This window comes from Lithobates pipiens, unplaced genomic scaffold (genome assembly GCF_037356315.1).
Source record: "Lithobates pipiens isolate NorthernLeopardFrog02 unplaced genomic scaffold, aLitPip1_a1.2 Scaffold_3, whole genome shotgun sequence".
Taxonomy (NCBI): domain Eukaryota; kingdom Metazoa; phylum Chordata; class Amphibia; order Anura; family Ranidae; genus Lithobates; species Lithobates pipiens.
Window position 1 is genome coordinate 141,510,181 of NW_027507790.1, and position 23,813 is coordinate 141,533,993.

A 23,813-nucleotide genomic window follows, 5' to 3' on the forward strand; every position below is an offset into this window, starting at 1 on the left:
TTCTGGACCGTCAGAACGGTCTCTTCAGGCCATTCTTGGACCTTCAGCAGGTCCCCAAGACTAAAGTATGTTCCCACCTCCTTTCCGGCCTCAGAAGAAAAAAGGCAGATCTTGTTGGCCTACGTGAAATCTGTATTGGCTCAAGGCGCTGCCGTACCCGTGCCAGACGATCAACAAGGGAGAGAAATTTATTCTCCTCTTTTTATGGTCCAAAAGAAAAAACGGTTCTTGGAGGCCAGTCATAGACCTTACACATCTGAAGCCGCGTACACACGGGCGGATTGTATGGCCTACTTAGTCCGCCATACAATCCGACGGACAGTCCGTCCTACTTTCGAATGAACGGACTTGACCACACACGGATGCACAAACAGTCCGTCGAAAGCTTGCGCGATGACGTGTACAGCACGTATGACGGGACTAGAAATAGGAAGTCCAATACACAGCAATGCAACCTTTCGCCGTGTAAATCCTTTCTGAGCATGCACCATTCTTAGTCCGTCGAACTAGCCTACTGACGAGCGGATTGTCCGCTGAAACCAAAGTATGACGGACAGTATTACGGAAATTCCGAAATACTTAGTACGCCAGACTGCACGCTGAAAAAGTCAGCTGAAGCCCACACACGAGCGGACTGTCCGCTGAAATGTGTTTCGACGGACTAAGTTGGCCATACAGTCCGCCCGTGTGTATGCGGCTTGAATCGTTTTATCAAAAAGAAAAGGTTCAAGATGGAAACCTTGTCAACAATACAACAGTCAGTCCAGTCAGGCGACTGGATGATTTCAATAGACCTAAAGGACGTTTACTTTCATGTCCCTGTGGCAGAAGATTTTCAGCAGTTTCTGCGATTTTCAGTAGGAAAACTACATCTTCAGTTCGTATGTCTCCTGTTCGGGCTTTCAACGTCCCCCCGAGTGTTTTCAAAGGTGTTGTTGGCCGTAGTGGCTCTATTGAGAACCAAGGGAATTCGTCTTCACCACTATTTGGACGATCTTCTGCTGCTAGCCCAGGACAGAGACCGTCTGTTATTGCACAAGGATCAGGTTATCTCCACTCTTCAAGAATTTGGTTGGATCCTGAATCTAGAAAAGAGTCCGTTAATTCCTTCCCAGTCTCTTGTATTCCTAGGCGCACTCTTCAACACAGTGAAGGGTACCATCTCATTACCCGAAGAGAAAGTAGCGGTAATTCGGGACAGAATTCGTCCGGCCCTCTCAGCCTCCCATCTCCCGGCTCTTCAGTGCCTAAGAATTATTGGCACTATGGTGGCCACGATTCCAATGGTGAAGTGGGCCCAATGGAAGATGAGTCCGTTCCAAAAAGGGTTTCTTCACCAATGGCTAGGCGACAAGACTCAACCTATCCGGATCACATCTTCAATGAGAATCTCTCTGCCCTGGTGGCTTTGGAAGGAGAACCTATTCAATTGTCATTCCATTCTCCCCATCTCATGGATAACAATAACTTCGGATGCCAGCAACAGGGGCTGGGGCGCCCACTGTTTGACGGAAGTAGCACAAGGCACCTGGTACTTCCCTTCCAGGAGGATGGTGTAGAATATTCTAGAATTAAGGGCAGCCTTCCAGGCGCTCCTAGCCTTTCGTCATCTGGTCTCAGGAACCTAGGTTCTACTCAGACTAGACAACACAACAGCAGTGGCATATATAAGGAGACAAGGAGGTACTCGGAGTCTGTCCCTTCTTCAGGAGGTAGAGCCAATCATGTCTTGGGCTCAGAAGAACCTGGTCAACATTACAGCAACTTATGTTCCAGGAACGCAGAACGTCCAAGCGGACTTTCTGTCTCGAGTCAGTCTGGACAACAACGAATGGTCCCTTCACGAAGAAGTTTTCAGGTGGATTCTAACGTTGTGGTTCTCCCCAGAGGTCGACCTATTTGCCTCCCCTTGCAACAAGAAACTGGCAAGGTATTATTCCAGGTTTCGGGATACTCAGGCCTACGGAGTGGATGCTCTGACGGATCGATGGTGGTTCAACAAAGCTTACGCCTTTCCTCCAACTCCTATTATTCTACAGTTCCGGCGGAGACTCAAATCAGAAGCAGTAGAGGTGATAGCTGTAATACCTTATTGGCCCAACAGGCCATGGTTTCCGCTTCTAATGCTCCTCAGTATCAGAGATCCGATTCCCTTACCTCTCAGACCCGATCTTCTATCCCAGGGCTCGAAGCTCCATCCCTGCCCGGCCCATCTATGTCTGAGGGTCTGGTTTTTGAGAGGGGAAGGTTAGAGGCTCTGGGTTGTCCAAAGGAGGCCATTCCTACTCTCATGAGTGCAAGGAGGAAAAGTACCAACCAGGTGTATGAGAGGATTTTTTCTAGATTCACAAGTCACTTGTCTTCCAGGTCTTGCTCCAATGGTAATTTGACGGTTCAGGATGTTTTGGGTTTCTTACAGTCCGGACTAGACATTCCCCTATCTGTCAGCGCTCTTCGTGTACAAGTCTCGGCAATTTCGGCCTTTTCTGGAGTATCCTGGGCTAAACATCCCTTGGTTCAGCAATTTTTTAAAGGAGCAATTAGACTTAGACCACAGAGGAAACCTAGATTCCCCAAGTGGGATTTACCGCTGGTTCTCGACTTCTTCTCACAACTGGACAGAACACTTTCAGTCAAAGAATTGTCCCTAATGACATCTTTTTTGGTAGCCATATCCTCAGCAAAGAGAGTCTCTGAGATTCAGTCTTTAGGATCAAAGGAACCTTTCCTCACATTTTTCCCTGACAGAGTGGTCCTAGTGCCAATGCTGGGGTCGAATCTAGGGATGAGCCGAACACCCCCCGGTTCGGTTCGCACCAGAACTTTCGAACGGACCCCAAATTCGAACGAACTTTAGAACCCCATTGAAGTCTATGGGACTCGAACGTTCGAAATGAAAAGTGCTAATTTTAACGGCTAATATGCAAGATACTGTCCTAAAAAGGGTTTGGGGACCTGGCTCCTGCCCCAGAGGACATGGGTCAATGCCTAAAATGTTTTTAAAAATGGCCGTTTTGGCGATAGCACTGATTTTAATGACGATTAAAGTGAAAAAAAAAAAGTGAAATATTCCTTTAAATATGGTGCCTGGGGGGTGTCTGTAGTATGCCTGTGAAGTGCCACGTGTTTCCCGTGTTTAGAACAGTCCCTGCACAAAATGACATTAAACGGAAATAACACCATTTAAAACTGCTTGCGGTTTTAATGTTATATCTGGTTCCTGCAATATGGTTGAAAATCATTGAGAAAAATGGCATGGGTAGCCCTCCATGCCCATTACCAGCCCCTTTAGGTCTTGTACGCATATTAAGGGGAACCCCGTACCCATATTAAAAAAAGGAAATGCATGTGGCCCCCAGGCCCTATGTACTCAGAACAGCAGTATACAGGCGGTGCAAACAAGACAGGGACTGTGTAGGTTTGTTGTGTTAAGTTGAATCTGTTTGTAATTTTCAACTGGTACATTTTTAAAGTGTAGCTCCAGTCAAAAAAACTATTTTTAAGCTTTTTGGAAAACATAGGGAAGGGTTATCACCCCTGTATAATTTGTTTTGTCGTCCATCTTTTTTCATCTCACTTGCTGTTGTCTCCTTCTGTTTGCAAGTAGGAGATGTTTGTAAATTGGATGTTTGAAAGTAGGGGCCTGCCCTATATGCTCTGCAGAAATGGCGGAACAAGGTGTTGGTTTTGCCACAACATTGTAAGCCCTCAAAGTGACTCTTGGTGGGCGCTGGAGCGCCCTGCTGTGAACGATTATATTAAGAATTGTAATTACATGCCATTGTTGAACAGTGGTAGAAAAATTGACCTTTGTTGGTTGTGGTGCTGGTGCCACAACACTATAAGTCCTCACCGTTACTCTGGGTGGGCACAGGAAGGGGCCCTCCTATGAAATATTATATCAAGAATTGTAATTATATGTCCCTGTTAAACAGGGGCAGAAAAATTTGGCCTTAGGCACTGCTGCTGGTGCCACCACACTGCAACCTCTCCCATATACTCTAGTTTTATTGCAGGAATTAGCCCTGCTGCAAAGCATTGCATCAAAAATTGTACTTAAACGCCCCTGTTAAACAGGGGCAGAAAAATTGGGCCTTAGGCACTGGTGCTGGTGCCACCACACTGCAACCTCTGCCATATACTCTAGTTTTATTGCAGGAATTAGCCCTGCTGCAAAGCATTGCATCAAAAATTGCAATTAAACGCCCCTGTTAAACAGGGGCAGAAAAATTGGGCCTTAGGCACTGGTGCTGGTGCCACCACACTGCAACCTCTGCCATATACTCTAGTTTTATTGCAGGAATTAGCCCTGCTGCAAAGCATTGCATCAAAAATTGTAATTAAACGCCCCTATTAAACAGGGGCAGAAAAATTGGGCCTTAGGCACTGGTGCTGGTGCCACCACACTGCAACCTCTGCCATATACTCTAGTTTTATTGCAGGAATTAGCCCTGCTGCAAAGCATTGCATCAAAAATTGTAATTAAACGCCCCTATTAAACAGGGGCAGAAAAATTGGGCCTTAGGCACTGGTGCTGGTGCCACCACACTGCAACCTCTGCCATATACTCTAGTTTTATTGCAGGAATTAGCCCTGATGCAAAGCATTGCATCAAAAATTGTAATTAAACGCCCCTGTTAAACAGGGACAGAAAAATTGGGCCTTAGGCACTGGTGCCACCACACTGCAACCTCTGCCATATACTCTAGTTTTATTGCAGGAATTAGCCCTGCTGCAAAGCATTGCATCAAAAATTGTAATTAAACGCCCCTGTTAAACAGGGGCAGAAAAATTGGGCCTTAGGCACTGGTGCTGGTGCCACCACACTGCAACCTCTGCCATATACTCTAGTTTTATTGCAGGAATTAGCCCTGCTGCAAAGCATTGCATCAAAAATTGTAATTAAACTCCCCTGTTAAACAGGGGCAGAAAAATTGGGCCTTAGGCACTGGTGCTGGTGCCACCACACTGCAACCTCTCCCATATACTCTTGTTTGATTGCAGGAATTAGCCCTGCTGCAAAGCATTGCATCAAAAATTGTACTTAAACGCCCCTGTTAAACAGGGGCAGAAAAATTGGGCCTTAGGCACTGGTGCCACCACACTGCAACCTCTGCCATATACTCTAGTTTTATTGCAGGAATTAGCCCTGCTGCAAAGCATTGCATCAAAAATTGTAATTAAACGCCCCTGTTAAACAGGGGCAGAAAAATTGGGCCTTAGGCACTGGTGCTGGTGCCACCACACTGCAACCTCTGCCATATACTCTAGTTTTATTGCAGGAATTAGCCCTGCTGCAAAGCATTGCATCAAAAATTGTAATTAAACGCCCCTGTTAAACAGGGGCAGAAAAATTGGGCCTTAGGCACTGGTGCTGGTGCCACCACACTGCAACCTCTCCCATATACTCTTGTTTGATTGCAGGAATTAGCCCTGCTGCAAAGCATTGCATCAAAAATTGTACTTAAACGCCCCTGTTAAACAGGGGCAGAAAAATTGGGCTGATGGCATCAACCAGAACCAGAAATGTTCTTCCAACATATCAGCGGAGGAGGAAGAGGATAGATAATCAACATAACAGGACAGTCACTCAGCATCAGCATAGGCAGTCTTGAAGGGATGTGATATTTCAAAAAACAATTATTCTGTTACATCAGCTTCAGGTGCTTGGTAGCTGTGGGTGATCCAAGACTGATTCATCTTGATGAAGGTCAGTCGATCAACTGATTCGGTGGACAGGCGCACCCTGTGATTGGTAACAAAGCCACCAGCAGCACTGAAGGTGCGTTCCGAAAGAACGCTGGATGCAGGACAGGCCAGTAGTTCAATTGCATACTGTGCAAGCTCTGGCCAGTGATCCATCCTCAAGACCCAGTAAGCCAGAGGATTTTCAGTGGGAAAGGTGTCCAAGTCTGACCTTGCCCCTAGGTATTCCTGCACCATGTAAATCAGACGCTGGCGATGGGTGCTGGAACCGATCATACCTTGGGGCTGCGGACTAAAAAATTATCTGAAAGCATCAGTCAGACGGCCACCTTCTCCACCGCTCCTTCTGACCGATGCCTCAGCAACACGTTGTCCAGGACCAGGAGTTTGTAACCTCCCAGTCTCTGGGAACGCGTTGCACAGACCTTTCTGCAAGGCCTCCCGGAGATGTCTCATCCTCTGCTCCCTCTGCGATGGCAAGATAAGGTCGGCAACCTTACCCTTGTACCGTGGATCAAGGAGAGTGGCCAGCCAGTAATGGTCCCTCTCCTTGATCCGAAGAATACGAGGATCCTTCCGCGGGCTTTGCAGGATCAGCGCCATGCAGCGTAGGTTAGCTGAGGCATTCGGCCCCGAGTCCTCTGGGTCACTAAGGACAACATGATCCGCAGCTACCTCCTCCCAGCCACGTACAAGTCCACGTGTTTCTTGGGACTGTAAATCATCCCTACAAGACTGCTGCTGCTGCTGCTGATTCTGATGCTGAGTGCCAGCCTCCACCTCCATGCTGACACAATCATCCTCCTCCTCCTCTTCCTCCTCCTCATCCTCTTCCCGTGTGATGAGTGGCACAGCAGGAACACTGTCTGGATAAAGGGGGCCTTGAGAGGCAAGGAAGTCCTCCTCTTCCTGCCTCTGTTCTGCCTCAAGTGCCCTGTCCATTATTCCACGCAGCGTATGCTCCAAGAGGTGGACAAGAGGTACAGTGTCACTGATGCATGCACTGTCACTGCTCACCATCCTTGTGGCCTCCTCAAACGGTGACAGGACAGTGCATGCATCCCTGATCATGCCCCACTGGCGTGGTGAGAAAAAACCGAGCTCCCCTGACCCTGTCCTGGTGCCGTAGTCGCACAGGTACTCATTGATGGCCCTCTGCTGCGTGTGCAGCCGCTGCAGCATGGCCAATGTTGAGTTCCATCTGGTGGGCCTATCACATATAAGGCGGTTCTTGGGCAGGTTCAACTCCTTTTGGAGCTCAGCCAGCCGAGCACAGGCATTAAATGATCGGCGGAAATGCACACAGACTTTCCTGGCCTGCTTCAGGACATCCTGTAAGCCGGGGTACCTGCCCAAGAACCGCTGCACCACCAGGTTAAGGACGTGAGCTACACAGGGCACATGGGTCTGTTGTCCCTGTCGGAGGGCGGAGAGGAGGTTGGTGCCATTGTCGCAAACCACCATTCCTGGCTTAAGCTGGCGTGGCGTCAACCACCTCTCGGCCTGCCCCTGCAGAGCTGACAAAACATCCGCCCCAGTGTGGCTCCTGTCCCCCAAACAAACCAGCGCAAGCACGGCATGGCATAGTTTTGCCTGCGTACTTGCGTAGCCCCTGGAACGCCTACGGAGCACCGCTGGTTCTGAGGACAGAGCACTGGAAGAGGCCATGGAGGAAGAAGAAGAGGAGGGGGTGGAGGATAGAGGTGTGTCACAACCAATAGTAGCATTTTGGAGGCGTGGTGGCGGAACAACCTCCAACACTACTGCACCTTGTGCTGCATCCTTCCCAGCTGCCAGAAGAGTGACCCAATGGGCCGTGAAAGACAGGTAACGTCCCTGTCCATGCCTGCTGGACCATGAGTCAGCGGTAATATGCACCTTACCGCTGACCGCCCTGTCCAGCGAGGCAAGGACATTGCCTTCCACATGCCGGTAGAGAGCCGGAATCGCCTTCCGTGAGAAAAAGTGGCGTTTGGGGACCTGCCACTGAGGAACCGCACATTGTACAAACTCACGGAAGGGGGCCGAGTCTACCAACTGAAAAGGCAGCAGTTGAAGTGCTAGCAATTTAGCCAAGTTAGCATTCAACCGCTGGGCATGTGGATGGCTGGGAGTGAACTTCTTTCGCCGGTCCAGCAGCTGGGGCAGCGACATTTGCCTGCTATAATCGGACGTGGGTGTACCGCTAGCAGAGTTCCCGGAAGCAGTTGGCTGTGATACACCTAATTCTACACCTTCATTCCTCTCAGAGCAGGTTTCAGAGAGGACTGAAGGTCTAGTGGGGTTGGAGATGCCAGCTGATGAGGAGCAAGGAGAGGTCCGCTTTGTTCTTTGGTGTGGGTCTTTGAGGTACGCTTGCCAACGAGCTGCATGGCAGGTCAACATATGTCTGGTCAAGCATGTGGTGCCCAAGCGGCTGATGTTTTGGCCACGTGAGATACGCTTGAGACATATGTTGCAAATAGCAGCGGTGCGATCTGATGCACTCGTCTCAAAAAAGGCCCACACCAAAGAACTTTTAGAATAACGCGCAGAGGCAGCGCTCTGCACAGGCGGAGCTCTGCGGTGTGATTCAGTCGGTGTGCTGCCCCTAAGCTGGCCCCCGGAGGGCATCCTGCCTCGTTGGACATGTGCCTCCTCCTCCTCCTCCTCCTCTCTCCTTCCAGGCACCCACGTGGAGTCAGTGCCCTCATCATCCCCTCCCTCTTCATCGCTGTAGCAAACCTGGCAGTATGCTGCAGCTTGTGGAACATGACTGCCAGATTGCTGTCCTTCTTGAGCATCCTCTCTCTCTGCGCTCACGCTACTGCCTTCCCCTAGCTGAGTGTCATCATCAGAGCCCACAAAACACTGGGCATCCTCCTGGAGCATGTACCCAACACTGTGCTCAAAGAGTTCAGGAGACTCCTCAGGAGGACGTGGTGGGTCTAGGGAAGGAGTCACTGATGATGACATTGAGAGGAGGTAAGACGATGTGTTGGCAGCTGCTTTGCTAGTACCCTGAGACTGGGTGAGAGAGGATGAGGAGGATGAAGAGGGCTTGGTCATCCACTCTACCAAGTCGTTGGCATGTTGCGGTTCAACATGTCCAGCTGCCGAAAAGAAGGACAAGCGTGTCCCATGGCCACGTGCTGATGACAATGCACCGCGTCCACGACCAGCACTGTTGTCTCTAGACACAGAGCCTGCTTGCCCTCTTTTATCGGCTCGCGCCTGTCTGCCTCTCCTTGCTGGCCTTCCAGACATGGTAATGGCCTGAAGGTAGTTGGGTAAAAAAGCAGTTGGGTAGTATATATTGTGCTAGAGGCACACAACACCCACTAACTCCTGCAGATGCCTTTATTATAGAACACCAGAGATAAAGGGGTATATACAGATGTATACTGTGCTGTGCTGGAGGCACACACAACTTCCAATAACTCCTGCAGATGGCAAGTGGGCTCAAATAGAGAACAGCTATGTAGGTGGATATAGCGGTATGTACTGTGTACAGAGCACGCAGACAGCACACACTATCTCCTAACACTACTGACTGCAAGCTCTATTATAAAAGATAGATCACTAGCTATATAGGTGAGGTGAATATAGCGGTGTATACTGCGGTCAGGGCACGCAGACAACAACCACTACACAACAGCAAGATCGAAAATCTTCCGAAAACGATCAGTGTGTACTGTGTTGAAGGTACACAGAACACCCACTAACTCCTGCAGATGCCTTTATTATAGAACACCAGAGATAAAGGGGTACATACAGATGTATACTGTGCTGTGCTGGAGGCACACACAACTTCCAATAACTCCTGCAGATGGCAAGTGGGCTCAAATAGAGAAGAGCTATGTAGGTGGATATAGCGGTATGTACTGGGTACAGAGCACGCAGACAGCACGCACTATCTCCTAACACTACTGACTGCAAGCTCTATTATAAAAGATAGATCACTAGCTATATAGGTGAGGTGAATATAGCGGTGTATACTGCGGTCAGGGCACGCAGACAATAACCACTACACAACAGCAAGATCGAAAATCGGCCGAAAACGATTGGTGTGTACTGTGTTGAAGGTACACAGAACACCCACTGCTTCAGACGCCAACACACTACACAAGGCCGCCGCGCTGGCGGCCTTATATAGTGTGGGGCGTGCACTACACAGCCTGAGCTATTATTGGCCACAGGCATCCTGCCTGTGGCCAATCATGGCTCTCCTCGCTGCTGGCGCTGCGATTGGCCAAGCATGCGGGGTCACAGTGCATGCTTGGCCAATCATGAGCCAGCAATGCACTGCGCCATCGCAGTGCATTGTGGGCCGTGAGCGCCACACGAATTTGGCGCGAACGGACCGAACAGCCAATGTTCGAGTCGAACGTATGTTCGACTCGAACACGAAGCTCATCCCTAGTCGAATCCAAAGGTTACCTTAGTCTTCCACGAAAATCAGGATATTACTCTTCCTACCTTTAATTCTGCTGGGAGTCAGGATCTTCATCCTCTCGACATGGGAGTTATTCTGAAACGATACCTGGAGGCGACAGCTTCTTTCCGACAATCAGATTATCTTTTTGTTCTTTTTCATGGTAAAAGCAAAGGCCTTAGGGCTTCGGTCAGATCCATCTCCATGTGGGTAGTTCAGGCGATCCAGTGGGCTTATGAAGAGAAGGGCTTGGCTCCTCCTGAGGCGGTTACGGCACATTCCACGAGAAGTCTCTCTACTTCTTGGGCAGCTTCACGTCATGTGGCTTTTGAGGTTATCTGCAAGGCTGCCTCTTGGTCATCCATTCATACATTTATGGCTCACTATTGTGTCGAACCTGCCAGTTTATCTTCCGTTGATTTTGGTTTAAAGGTGCTGTCGGTGGACAGTGTTAAATAAATTTTTGTTCAGCATTTTTGCCCACCCGAGTGTGTTTGGCGAGTTATTTCCCACACGTTGCTGCCATGAAGTCTGTCAGGAAAACTGAAAATTCCTATCAAAATACATTCCGTAATTTTCCTTTCCTGATGGACTCCATGGCAGCAGGAGTTCCCTCCCAAAATGGCTGGAGTAGGCTAGTTATCAAACACGGCCATGGGCAGGGAGCAAAGATTTATCGGAGTAGTGTCCTATAGGGTAGTCGAGGCGGGACTTAACCCACACGTTGCTGCCATGGAGTCCATCAGGAAAGGAAAATTATGGTAAGTATTTTGATAGGAATTTTCCGTTTTAACTACAATTAATTTTGCTGTTTGTCTTTTTTTTTTTTTTTTTTTACAAAGGGAGAGAGAGACAAAACACTGTATGTTTTGAGTTGTTTTTATTTGGGACAAAAATACACAATACTGTTCAAACTGTGCTGTATTTTGATTAGACACAATTTATGTACCTGTCAAATTTACGGTGCTAATTTTACCATAGGCGTTATCAGGTTTTTAGTCATCACTGGTTGATTGTGAGTTAGCTGAAAGTATGACCAATATCATCGAATTGTGCTCCAGTAAGGTGTGTTGAAGGAATCTATGAGGACATATTATCTTCCTGGAAAATTATATTGTGTTTGTGAACAAAAATGTGTCACTTCATATTTTGCAAATTGTGATGACATATTCAGTTTACTTTTCCCTACTTTTACAGAAATGTCACACTGCTCTTGTCATAAAATGGATCAAATGTAAATTGTATAAGGCCTCTGGGTAAACAGAGACTGGTGACAAACAGTGGCCCAATGTTTATTTCAGAAAATAATTTTAGAAGACACATTAGCCTACATTGTCTATCCATTTGTAGCAAAACAAAAGTTGTTTGAATTTAAAAATTATATCTATAATATATGTATCTATAGTATATGCAATCAGCAGCTGTTGATTAGCTTATTGAATGTCCACAGAAGTACCATCCATACTGTTTAACCATAAGCTGTAAAGCTTATATATATATATATATAGTACAGCCTTCGTTTAATTTTTTATGTCCCTGTTGGGGAAATTTTGCTCACTTCCTGTTCGGTTACACCCAGAGAACTTCCTGTTTTTCTTTTCCGGAATGCATTTGTTCAACAATCCACTAATGGCTAGAAAGCTTGTCACTCCAAATTCTTATGTATAGAGATTACATTTGTAAATGTATCTTGTTATTGTTGTAGAGATGTAGTATTTTTTCCAAATTCTCTTTTAGTATTTAAGTTGTAATTCTTTAGAAGGCACAGAACTAGTCAGCTTGTCTATATGTGTCTATGGCTGTTCGCTACGTATAATGTAATTAATCTCACTTGCTTTTTGAGTTGGCTCCAGAAGCATGTGCTAAAGGTGACTTTCTTTATTGGGAACTAGCCAATCAGCAGGCAATTCCTGGCAAATTGTCTTCCCTCCAACACTTTTGTTTAGTGAGGTTTCAACTGCAACAACATGTTATGCTGCGTACACACGAGCGGAATGTCCGACAGAAAAAGTCAGACGGAAGCTTTTCATCGTATATTTTGATCGTGTGTATGCTTCATCAGACTTTTTTTTTCAAAAATTCTGACGGACCTAAAAATAGAACATGTTCTAAATATTTCTTACTGAACCAATTCCTATCGGGAAACCCGCTCGTCTGTATGCTGTTCCAATGGACCAAAAACGACGCATGCTCTGAAGCAAGTACGAGACAGAAGCTATTGGCTACTGGCTATAGAACTTCCCTTTTCTAGTCCCGTCGTACGTGTTGTACGTCACCGCGTTCTTGACGATCGGACTTTGCTGTGATTGTGTGTACGCAAGACAGTTTCAGCGGAATTCTGTCAAAACTCATTTGGAAAAACCTTCAGAGTTTATTCCGATGGGAAAACAGGTCGTTTGTACAGGGCATTATTCTTAAGACTTTGGACCATGCTGCAGTGATCTCCCCATCAGGGCTATCTTTAATACTGATTGGACCATAGGCAAACATTTTCTTGCCCCCCCTTCCCCATACAATTTTGCTCTCCACCTGCTCTGAGACATACAATAAATAGCAGCTAGACTTAAAATTAGTTTACTACATCAGATCAGGCAGCGATTGCGATTGGTTGCCAGAGATTACAGTGTATCATTACCACTTACTGACTGGTTGCTATAGGTTACAGCACACATTACAGCTCACTGAATAGTTGCTAGGTGTTACAGCACATGATTTCTGCTTGTTGATTGGTTGCTAGAGTTTACTGTGCAGCGATACTGCTCACTGATTGGTTGCTAGAGGTTATAGCACATCATCTCCTCACTGCAGGGGGCATGATATACATATGAATGCCACCTTTTTTTACATATCTATGCCGCTGGATGCTGCTATTTACATATGAATGCTGGTTATTTACATGTAAACACAGGGTCTGCAGGTGAGTCATCTGTAAACAACAATAGGGCAGAGCTGGGCAGCATTAGTAGCAGCACTTGACACTAAGATATCAGGACACAGCAAGGGACTAAAACTTCAAGGGAATTTAAACTGAAATAGTTGGCAAGTATGAGGCAGCTGCTTTAGGCCCCACAACATTGACAAGGCCCAGGGTAGCTGCCCCTTTTGCCCTGCATTAAAGATGGCACTGCTCCCCATCCTGAGTTGAACCCTAGCTGCCATGCATGTTCTACTTGGGCCTAGAAGAAGCAAACTGCAGTAGTCCCCCATAATGGAGGTGGTGGGTGAGTGACTGTCTAAGTGGATATTCAACATAGGAATATTTCCATGCTCTCCTTTCTTTAAATAAAAAGATTGAGATACTGCAAAACTTCAATTATCAAGAAGACACTTTCTGATTTTATTGTCCAGCGAGCATACTGTAGCCCTCGTGAAAGAGAAACATAGAAAGTTAGGAAAGATTATCTGAGACTGTTTTCTATGTAGAAACCTTCAGGTATTCAGTGCCTCCTCCACCCTCTGCCTTGTTATTCATGCACTAGTGCAATAAAATTACAAAAACTTTAAATCGACTGGTGCCCATCTTTTGAACATCCCGAGACAAGAATTGCTCCCTGAGAGGCAGTCATTGCTAGTAAAGGATTCTCAACAAAATATCACATTTTTTTAATGATTATATTCATTTGTCCAATTACATTTGAGCCCCTAAAAATGTATATATATACTCACTGGCCACTTTATTGGGTACACCTGTTCAAATGCTTGGTAACACTATTGTATTGCATGCTGCCTTCACATCTTGAGCACACAAACACATATGTTAGGATGTTATTCATTGATTTTAGCTCAGCATTTAACACAGTAGTTCCTGACAAATTTGTGAAAAAGTTACCGTAAAAGCTTTGGGCCTATGTCCATTGCTGCGCTCGTGGATTATGGATTTTCTAAAAAAACAGGCCTCAAATGGTGAGAATAGGAGATCAGGTGTCTAACACTATTATTTTCAATACAGGGACACCACAGTTATGTGTGTTAAGTCCGGCCCTGTTTACATTGTTTACGCACGACTGTACTCTCATACATGCATCTAACACCATAGTGAAGTTTGCTGATGACACCATTTTAGTGGGACTCATACAAGATAATGGTGAGACAGCTTATAGGCAGGAAATTCAACATTTGGTTGAGTGGTGTAGAGATAATGATTTAATACTCAATATTTACAAAACACAAGAAATAATAGTGGATTATAGGAGATCAAGAACATTTTTGGGAGTGCATATTACAAGGGAGTTTTCATGGTCTGAAAATACTATTTTTCTAGTGAAAAGCGCAGCAGAGACTGTTTTTCCTTCGGAGACTGAAGCAGGCTAGATTGCCCTGGTCAATTTCTATCATTATACCATTGAGCAGGGGTGTTGCTAGGTCTACAAAAGATCTGGGGCTAGAGTCCATAGCATCGAAGTAAAGAAAGTCATACACTTGGGCAGGCATACACATGTATACATGTGTGTATACTTTTCATTTTATATATATATATATATATATATATATATATATATATAAAACATAAAAACATATAGTATCATTACATCAGGGTCCCCAAAGCCCCCCTCATTACATTAGGGTCCCCAGAGAGCATCCTCCTTACATCAGGGTCCCCAGAGAGCTTGCCACGTCACTTGCCACCAGATGCGGATTGTTACATACAGAGAGTCTAGGGTATATAGAAGAGAGGCTAGTGTATACAGAGAGGCTAGTGTATACAGAAAACAAGCTAGGGTATACAGAGAGGCTAGTGTATACAGAGAGGCTAGTGTATACAGAGAGGCTGGTGTATATACAGAGAGGCTGGGTATACATACAGAGAGGCTGGTGTATAAACAGAGAGTCTGGATATACAGGGAAGAGGCTGGTGTATATACAGAGAGGCTAGTGTATACGGAGAGGCTGGTGTATATACAGAGAAGCTGGGTATACAGAAAAGAGGCTGGTGTATACACAGAGAGGAGAGGCGGGTGTATATATAGAGAGGCTGGGTATACAGAGAAGAGGCTGGTGTGTATACAGAGAGGCTAGTGTATATACAGAGAGGCTGGTGTATACAGAGAGGCTGGTGTATATACTATACAAAGAGGCTGGTGTATATACTGTACGGAGAGGCCGGTGTATACAGAAAGGCTGGCTAGTACAGCGTTTATCCCTCCCCCTCCCTCATGGTCTGCACTCACCTGCTGAGGAGCTCAGTGTGAGGAACTTCCTGCCAACTCTATGATATGGGCAGAGCAAGGAGACTCACTCTCACACGGATTTCCTGGCTCTGGCTGCCCGTGAAGCATGGAGTGAGAGTGCCACGGCTGTGTGGGACAGTTGTGTCAGGCAGCTTGGGATACTCTCATGGTAGGACTGGCCCTGGAATTGGGGCTATGCGCCTGAGATTTGGGGTTCCAGCCTCAATAGCCACCCCCTAGTGACACCACTGACATTGAGAGTATTGTTTTGCACTGTGCTGTAGTGTGGTATGCCAGCTGCATGGCGGAGGATAAGAAGCGCCTGTCTCCTGTGGTAAAAACAGCACATATGCCAGCTGATTAAAAAGCATGTAATAGCTATTAGTATAGATCCAACCCACCCAAGTTACAGTGTGTTTGCCCCATTGCCATCAGGGAAAAGATATAGGTCACTTAAAATGCACACTAATCACTTAAAGTATAGTTTTTTTCCCTAGGGCTGTGTTGTCCATAACCCCATTGAATACAGTGTTTTATGAATTTTATGTGCCATTTATAATTTTTTTAAATATCTATTTAAATATAACAAAATATAAAATGTTATGTGGGCATGTGCTAGGGAGTATGTATGTGTGGTTTTGTTGAGAAGTGTTTTATTGCTGCTGTAAAGAGTATCTGGATCAATTTTGTTGTGTGTATACGATGACAATAAAGTATATCTATCTACCACAAATTGCTAATCAGCCAATCACATGCCAGCAACTCAATGCATTTAGGCATCTAGACGGAATGAAGATGACTTTATGAAGTTCAAATTGCGCATCAGAATGGGGAAGAGAGGAGGTTTACAGAGAATGGCCCGAAAAAGAGAAAATATCCAGTGAGCAGGGGTTGTGTTACCGTAAATTGTTGATGTCAGAGGAGAATGGACAGACTGGTTCGAGATGATAGAAAGGTAACAGTAACTCAAATAACCAACCGTTATTTAACAACCAAAGTATGCAGAATACCATCTCTGAATGCACAACTCATTGTACCTTGAAGCAGATGGGCTACAGCAGCAGAATACCACACTGGGTGTGACTCCTGTCAGCTAAGAACAGGAAACTGAGGCTACAATTCACCCAGGCTCACCAAAATTGAAGAATAGAAGATTGAAAAAACATTGCCTGGTCTGATGAGTCTCGATTTCAGCTGAGGCATTCAGATAGTAGGATCAGAATGGGACATTAAGATGAAAGCATGGATCCAGTCTGCCTTGTATCAACGGTTCAGGCTGGTGGTGGTGTAATTGAGTGGGGGATTTTTGGCACACTTTGAGCCCCTTAGTACCAATTTAGCACTGTAACTGCTTCAGCCCCGGAAGATTTTACCTCCTTCCTGACCAGACCACTTTTTGCGATTCGGTGTCGCTTTAACTGACAACTGCGCGGTCAAGCGACATTGCACCCAAGCAAAATTAATGTCCTTTTTTCCCACAAATAGAGCTTTCTTTTGGCTGTATTTGATCACCTCTGCGTTTTTTATTTTTTGCGCTATAAACAAAAACAGAGCGACAATTTTGAAAAAAAAATGCAATATTTTTGACTTTTTGCTATAATAAATATCCCTCAAAAATATATAACAAAAACAATTTCTTCCCTCAGTTTAGGCCAATACGTATTCTTCTACATATTTTTGGTAAAAAAAAAAAAAAATTGCAATAAGTATATATTGATTGGTTTGCACAAAAATTATAGCCTCTACAAAATAGGGGATAGATTTATAGCATTTTTATTATTCTTTTATTTTTACTACTAATTGCGGTGATCTGCGATTTTCATTTGGACTGCGACATTATAGCGGACACATCGGACAATTTTGACACATTTTTGGGACCATTGGCATTTATACAGGGATCAGTGCTATAAAAATGCATTGATTACTGTAAAAATATCACTGGCAGGAAATAGGTTAACACTAGGGGGCAATCAAGGTGTTAATTATGTTCCCTAGTGTGTATTCTAACTGAGAGGGGAGGGGACTGTCTATAGAGGAGATGACAGATTGCTGTTCATACTCTGTATGAACAGACGCAATCTCTCTCTTCTCCCCTCAGAGAACTGGAAACTGTGTGCATACACACACAGATCCCGGTTCTCAGTGTGTCCCAAGCGATCGCGACCGCCAGGCACTCGCATTGGCTTTGTGGGCCCCTAGTGGCCACAGGGCGAAGCGACGTTACATAACGCCGTTTCACCCAGCCGTGCCATTCTGCTGCAGTACAACTGTGGTGGCTGGTCAGCAAGTGGTTAACCACTACAATACAGGGCACTTTCACCCCCTTCCTTCCCAGCCCAATTTTCAGCTTTCAGCGCTCTAGCGCTTTCAGTGACAATTGCGCGGTCATGCTACACTGTACCCAAATGAAATTGTTATCATTTTGTTCGCACAAATAGAGCTTTATTTTGGTGTTATTTATTCACGACTCCGTTTTTTTTTTTTTTGCGATATAAGCGCAAAAATAGCGGAAATTTGGAAAAAAAACAATATTTTCTTTTTTCTATTTGAAAAGAAATCCAATAAAATCAAATTTTGTCATAAATTTAAGCCAAAATGTATTCTGCTACATGTTTTTGGTAAAAAAAATTCCGTTAAGTGTATAATAATTGGTTTGTGTGATCACGGACATATGTACGCAAATGATCATGTACATATGTGTGCAGGTGATCACGTACATATGTGTGCAGATAATCATTGGGACATGTGATTTTAGTGGGACATATGTGGGGGACATGTTTTTATTATTAGGGACATGTGTTTTTATTATTTGGGGACATGTATGTTTTGGGGACATGTGTGTTTTGGGGACATATGTGGGGACTGTGTTTGTACTGTGTGGTGTGTTGTGTGTTTACACTACACTGATGATCAGTGAGTAAAAAGCTGTAAAAAGCAGCCCATACTCACTGATCATCAGCCGGCTGCAGCGTTCTGCTCTCCTCTCCTCAGCGGTGACTTCCATGTGAGGAGAGGAGAGCCGATTGCCTAGCAACCGGCTGTTTGTTTACATCACATGACGGCCGTGATTGGACACGGCCGTCATGTGATCAGGAGGGCCAATCACAGAGCCCTCCTGCCGATCTGAGATGTGCCGTGTCCGGGTGACACGAGCACATCGGGATCGCGCCGCTGCGCGGGCGATCCCGCTACTCCTGAATGACGTTCCTGAACGTCCTATCAGGAGTAGACGGCTCCCACCCGGCCGTATATATGCATTGGCCGGGTGGGAAGTGGTTAAACACCACAGTTTAGAGTATTAAGGTATTGTTGCTGGCATGGTACACCCCTTCATGACTACAGTGTACCTATTTTCTGATGGCTACCTCCAGCAGGATAATGCACCATGTCACAAAGATCTAATTATCTCACCACTGGTTTCCTGAACATGACAATGAGGCCAATGGCCTCCACAGTCACCAGATCTCAATCCAATAGAGCACCTTTGGGATGTGGTGGAACAGGAAATTCTCATCATGTGCAGCCGGCAAATCTGCAGCAACTGCGTGAGGCTGTCACGTCAATATGGACCAAAATCTCTTAGTAATGTTTCCAACACCTTGTTAAATCTATGTTATGAAGAATAAGGCAGTTTTAAAGACACAAGGGGTCCAGCCCAGTATTAGCAATAAAGCGGTCGGTGAGTGTATGTGTGTATATATATATATATATATATATACATACATACATACATACATACATACATACATACATACATACATACATACATATATATATATACACACACACACACACCTGTTGATTTCAATGTGTATACACCGCTCCTTCACCTCTCCAAAGATGCTGCTAGCAGGACTTTTTTTTAGACCCCTTTCACACTGGGGGGCTTTGCAGGTGCTAAAAATAGTGCCTGCAAAGCGCCTGAAACAGCCGCTGCTTTGTCTCCAATGTGAAAGCCTCAAGGGCTTTCACACTGGAGCGGCGCACTAGCAGGATGGTAAAAAAAAAGTCCTGCTAGCAGCATCTTTGGATGAGACCTCTGCAGAGGCGCTTTTGCGGTGGTTTTTAACCCTTTCTCAGCCACTAGCAGGGGGTAAAAACACCCCGCTAGCGGCCGAATAGTGGCGCAAATACGACGATAAAGCGCCGCTAAAAATAGTGGCACTTTACCGCTGACGCACCTCCCGCCCCAGTGTGAAAGGGGCCTTGGTGTCCTGCCAGAACACTGCTCTAGTGTGAAAGCCCTCGGGGGCAGTAGCAGCTCTTTGCAGGTGCTATTTTAAGCGCTGTATCGCCTGCAAAGCACTCCAGTGGGAAAGGGGTCTTAGCTAAACTCGTTCTTGTTTTGTTTCTCTATTGGCTATTACCCTCAGTACAAAAAAAATTGTACACTGCTGAATGCCTTTGTTCAGTTTCTTTTTTATGTACACTGTGAAAACTGGCAATAAACCTTTTTGTAAAAGAAAAGGAAGAGGATGGGACCGCACGGAGAGACATCTAGGCTTATGAATATAGTGTGGAGGGAACATCAAATGGGCAATGCACAGTGAAGGGGAACGTGGCACTACTGCTGGTGACTAGACTAGATCCTCCTCCTACAAAGAAATGCTCACCATGCACTCATTAACTGTAAGGCCGCGTACACACGCGGGGACTGTTCGCCCAACTTTGTCCATCAAACAGTTTCGGCAAACAGTCCGCTCAAATTTAGCATGGACGGACATGGCCACACACGACGGACGAACAGTTTGCTGAAACCGTGCGCGATGACGTGAACGGCACGTACGACGGGACGAAAAATACGATGTCCTATACACTGCATTATAACTTTCGGCGTGTAAATCCTTTCTGAGCATGCGCGGAACTTAGTTTGACGAACAAGCCTACACACGAGCGGACTGTTCGCTGAAACAAGGTTTCAGCGGACAGTTTTTCGGAAATTCCGAAAAACCTTGTTCGTCAAACTGTCCGCTGAAACTGTCCGCTGAAAGCCCACACACGAGCGGACTGTCCGCCCAAACACTGTTCAGCGGACAAAGTTGGGCGAACAGTCCGCCCGTGTGTACGCGGCCTGACTGGCTGTAAATTATTAGACACTTTCTTGACATGATTGTCAGGTGAAAAGTAACAGCAAACATTCAATTCATGCGGTGTAGCATAGGGATTTACGCACAATCCCATCTAAGGATTCTCAGATGCATTGGAAATTGTCTGCAATATTATTACCCTTCCTCTGTAGAAAAATATAAAAAAATAAAAGAAGGTATTACAGTATCTGACAAAAGTGAGTACACCCCTCAAATTTTTGTAAATATTATATCTTTTCATGTGACAATACTGAAGAAATTACACTTTGCTACAATGTAAATTAATGAGAGTACAGCTTGTATAACAGTGTAAATTTGCCGTCCCCTCAAAATAACTCAACACACAGCCATTAATGTCTAAACCGCTGGCAACAAAAGTGAGTACACCCCTAAGTGAAAATGTCCAAATTGGGCCCAAAGTGTCAATATTTTGTGTGGCCACCATTATTTTCCAGCACTGCCTTAACCCTCGTGGGTATGGAGTTGACCAGAGCTTTTAATGAACAAGTTCCACCTTGCTTTGGTTTGTTTTTCACCCTCTGAGCTTCCTGGTACACACATTTTTTCACCAATTCTTTTTGCATTGTTTCATCAGGAATGTGTTTTAAAACTGACATTTACTGTGCATGCCATTCTTACTCAAGAAGATGAAGGCACCCTGACCCTTAAAAGCTAGCTATGAATGGCAGTTAGTATTTTCCTTTTTACTTTTGTTTTCACTTCTTTTTTTTTTCTTTTTGCACCCAAAAAGGACCTATATTCAGTTTAAAACACCATGACGTACTGATAAGTAATGGCAAGGAGCAAAGGTTCAAAAGAAGCTAAAGCGGAACCGCACTCTCTCAATCATTGTTGACTATTTTTTTTATCCATATGCTGTTAGCAATAGTAAATAGATAGGAGACTATCGCGTATTTACTTATTTTAATTCAACTGTAAAGTTTCTTCAGTTACTTCCTTGTTTCAAAGTCTAGGCAAATTATATCTTACATCCTGGGAGTCTTCAGGAGAGGAGAAGGATTTCTCAGCTAAACACACCGACCTGCCTGCATATCTAAGCTAAGGACAGATTTTAGGAAGTAAATGCTACATGAATTATCTCCCCATTCACCCATGGAGACATGGATGAATGGGTGAGTTTGCTTTGAACATTAAAAATGAATTACACAGTGTTTTTGGTTTTTGGTGCTCATATGCAGAGCAGTTCCTCTTTAAAGTGGTTGTAAACCCTTACAAACCACTTTGACCTACAGATTAAGGCTTACCTGTAGGTCCAAGAAATATCTCCTAAACCTACACGGCGCATGCACCATAGACAGCGGCGTGCAGGCGCACTGAGCAGGCCGCAGATCACGGCGATATGTTGCTCGTGTCAGCTCCCGTGCGCATGCACGGGAATGATATCATCGTGGCTCTGGCGAATCACAGCGCCGGAGAAGCGAGACGCAGAAGTCACTCAGGGATACATGGCAGCGGTGAAGATGAAGAAGGAGGACCGCTCCGGGGGCTTCGTTCTCAGGTAAGTTATTTATAATGAGCTAGTATGCTATGCATACTAGCTCATTATGCCTTTGCCTTGCAGGTTGCATTAAAAAAAAATATATATATATAAAGTGCCTTTACTTCCTCTTTAAGTTGTTATAGATCTCAAAGATTTTGGAAGGTACACTATGAATGTGTACAAATTGCTTGTACCTTCAGGGGTTTATATAGGGATGTCCTCATTAATTTGTCACTTCTTGCAGAAACCAAAACAAGACAAGTATAATGCTGGTCATACACTGGTAGCTTTTCCTACGAGCGCTCTGTTGAAAGTCCTTGTCAGTACATTCAATAATGCCAACAAAGACCTGAAAGATGTCACTTGAAAGTACTTCAAATTGTAGTTTTTTTTTGAGGGTCCTTTCACAAGAGCTACATCAAAACTGATTAAAAATAAAACATGAAAACGGAATCCATTTGTATCAGTTTACATCAGTTTAGCCTTTATCTTTGGCTCATTTCAGTTTACATCAGAATATATATTGATTTTTCACGTTTGTTATTTCAGTTTTTAAGAATATAGGTGGTCGAAATTATAAACCAAAAATATGTTTCTGCCTAAAAACCAACATAAAAAAAAAACAATTGTAAACCAACAGCATTTGTTTATATCCGTCTATATCATCAAAAATGGAAAAGCTCACAAACCATTTCCAATAAATACCTATTAAAACAACTGCACTCAGTGACCAAAAAATATTAACTTGATAGTGTAACCCAGATAACTTCCTTCTAACTGTTACAGACCCATCATACCCCTTTTACCTTCTTTAAAATAAGAGACCACACCGTTCTTATGGAGTATAAATGGCCATAACAGCCTTTTATTAACATAAAACTCCAAAATAACTTTATAAAACAAAGTAATAACAACCATGAGAAACAACATGTTTCAACCCACGTTTATTGCTCAGTGACGTAGCTATCTCCTCTTTCACCGAATATATATATATATATCCCGTTAAACCACACCAGTACACTGCGGGACCTTTATCAACCATCATAGGCCTCCAGCTGTGCCGCTCGGAGACACCCCCTTTTCCCGCAGTGCAACCACTGGTATTCACCAACCATTTGATGAATACACAGGAGGGGCCATACTACCGATGAGCCCCCCACCCCCATTTTGTCACCTCCGTTACTGCTCCCGTCACTGACCAACAAACAAAAACACCGCCCAACTCCCCCCCCCCCAGCTGTCATGACGACCTTCCGGAACCATACCTGCAAGAACAAAACAAAAGAAAGGTTAAACAATCCAACACAAAGGGAGGGTGGGTGGGAAAAACCGCCTCCTCGCACGTTGTCCTCTGACTGGCTTTCCACCAGCTCCGCCCCCTCTAATATATGGCCGCTCTCCCACCCGCGCTCCTCCCGGAACTCCTCCCCTGGGCGTGACTGGGCACCTCGTCATGCCCAGCCCTGCTCTACGTTCCCCTGCGTGTCCTACGCTCCGGGCTTCCCTTAATGACTGAGAATATTAGCTGCTGTAAAATTTCCTCTTTAATCACAGCACTTAAACCATCAACCACAAATTCCCAATCCCAAATAATACTAAATTACTAAATTTTAAATGATAATGTCCCATATACTGCATTGATCAATAGAATTTGGTTTGCACAAATTGCGTGGATCACATTTTTGGACAGTATTGAACAAGATAAATGATAGCTGCAAGCAGCTCTCGAAGCATGTTATTCATTAATGAACTTTCTTGTTAAAGCACTATATGGATTATGCACTATATTTGACATTATCATTTTATAATTTAGTATTATTTGCTATAATTTGTGGTTGATGGTTTAAGCGATGTGCTTAACCAGTTCCCGACCGGTTTGCATACTTATACTGCGGCACATTGGCTCTCCACATTGGCCCCGTATGGGTACGTCCTTC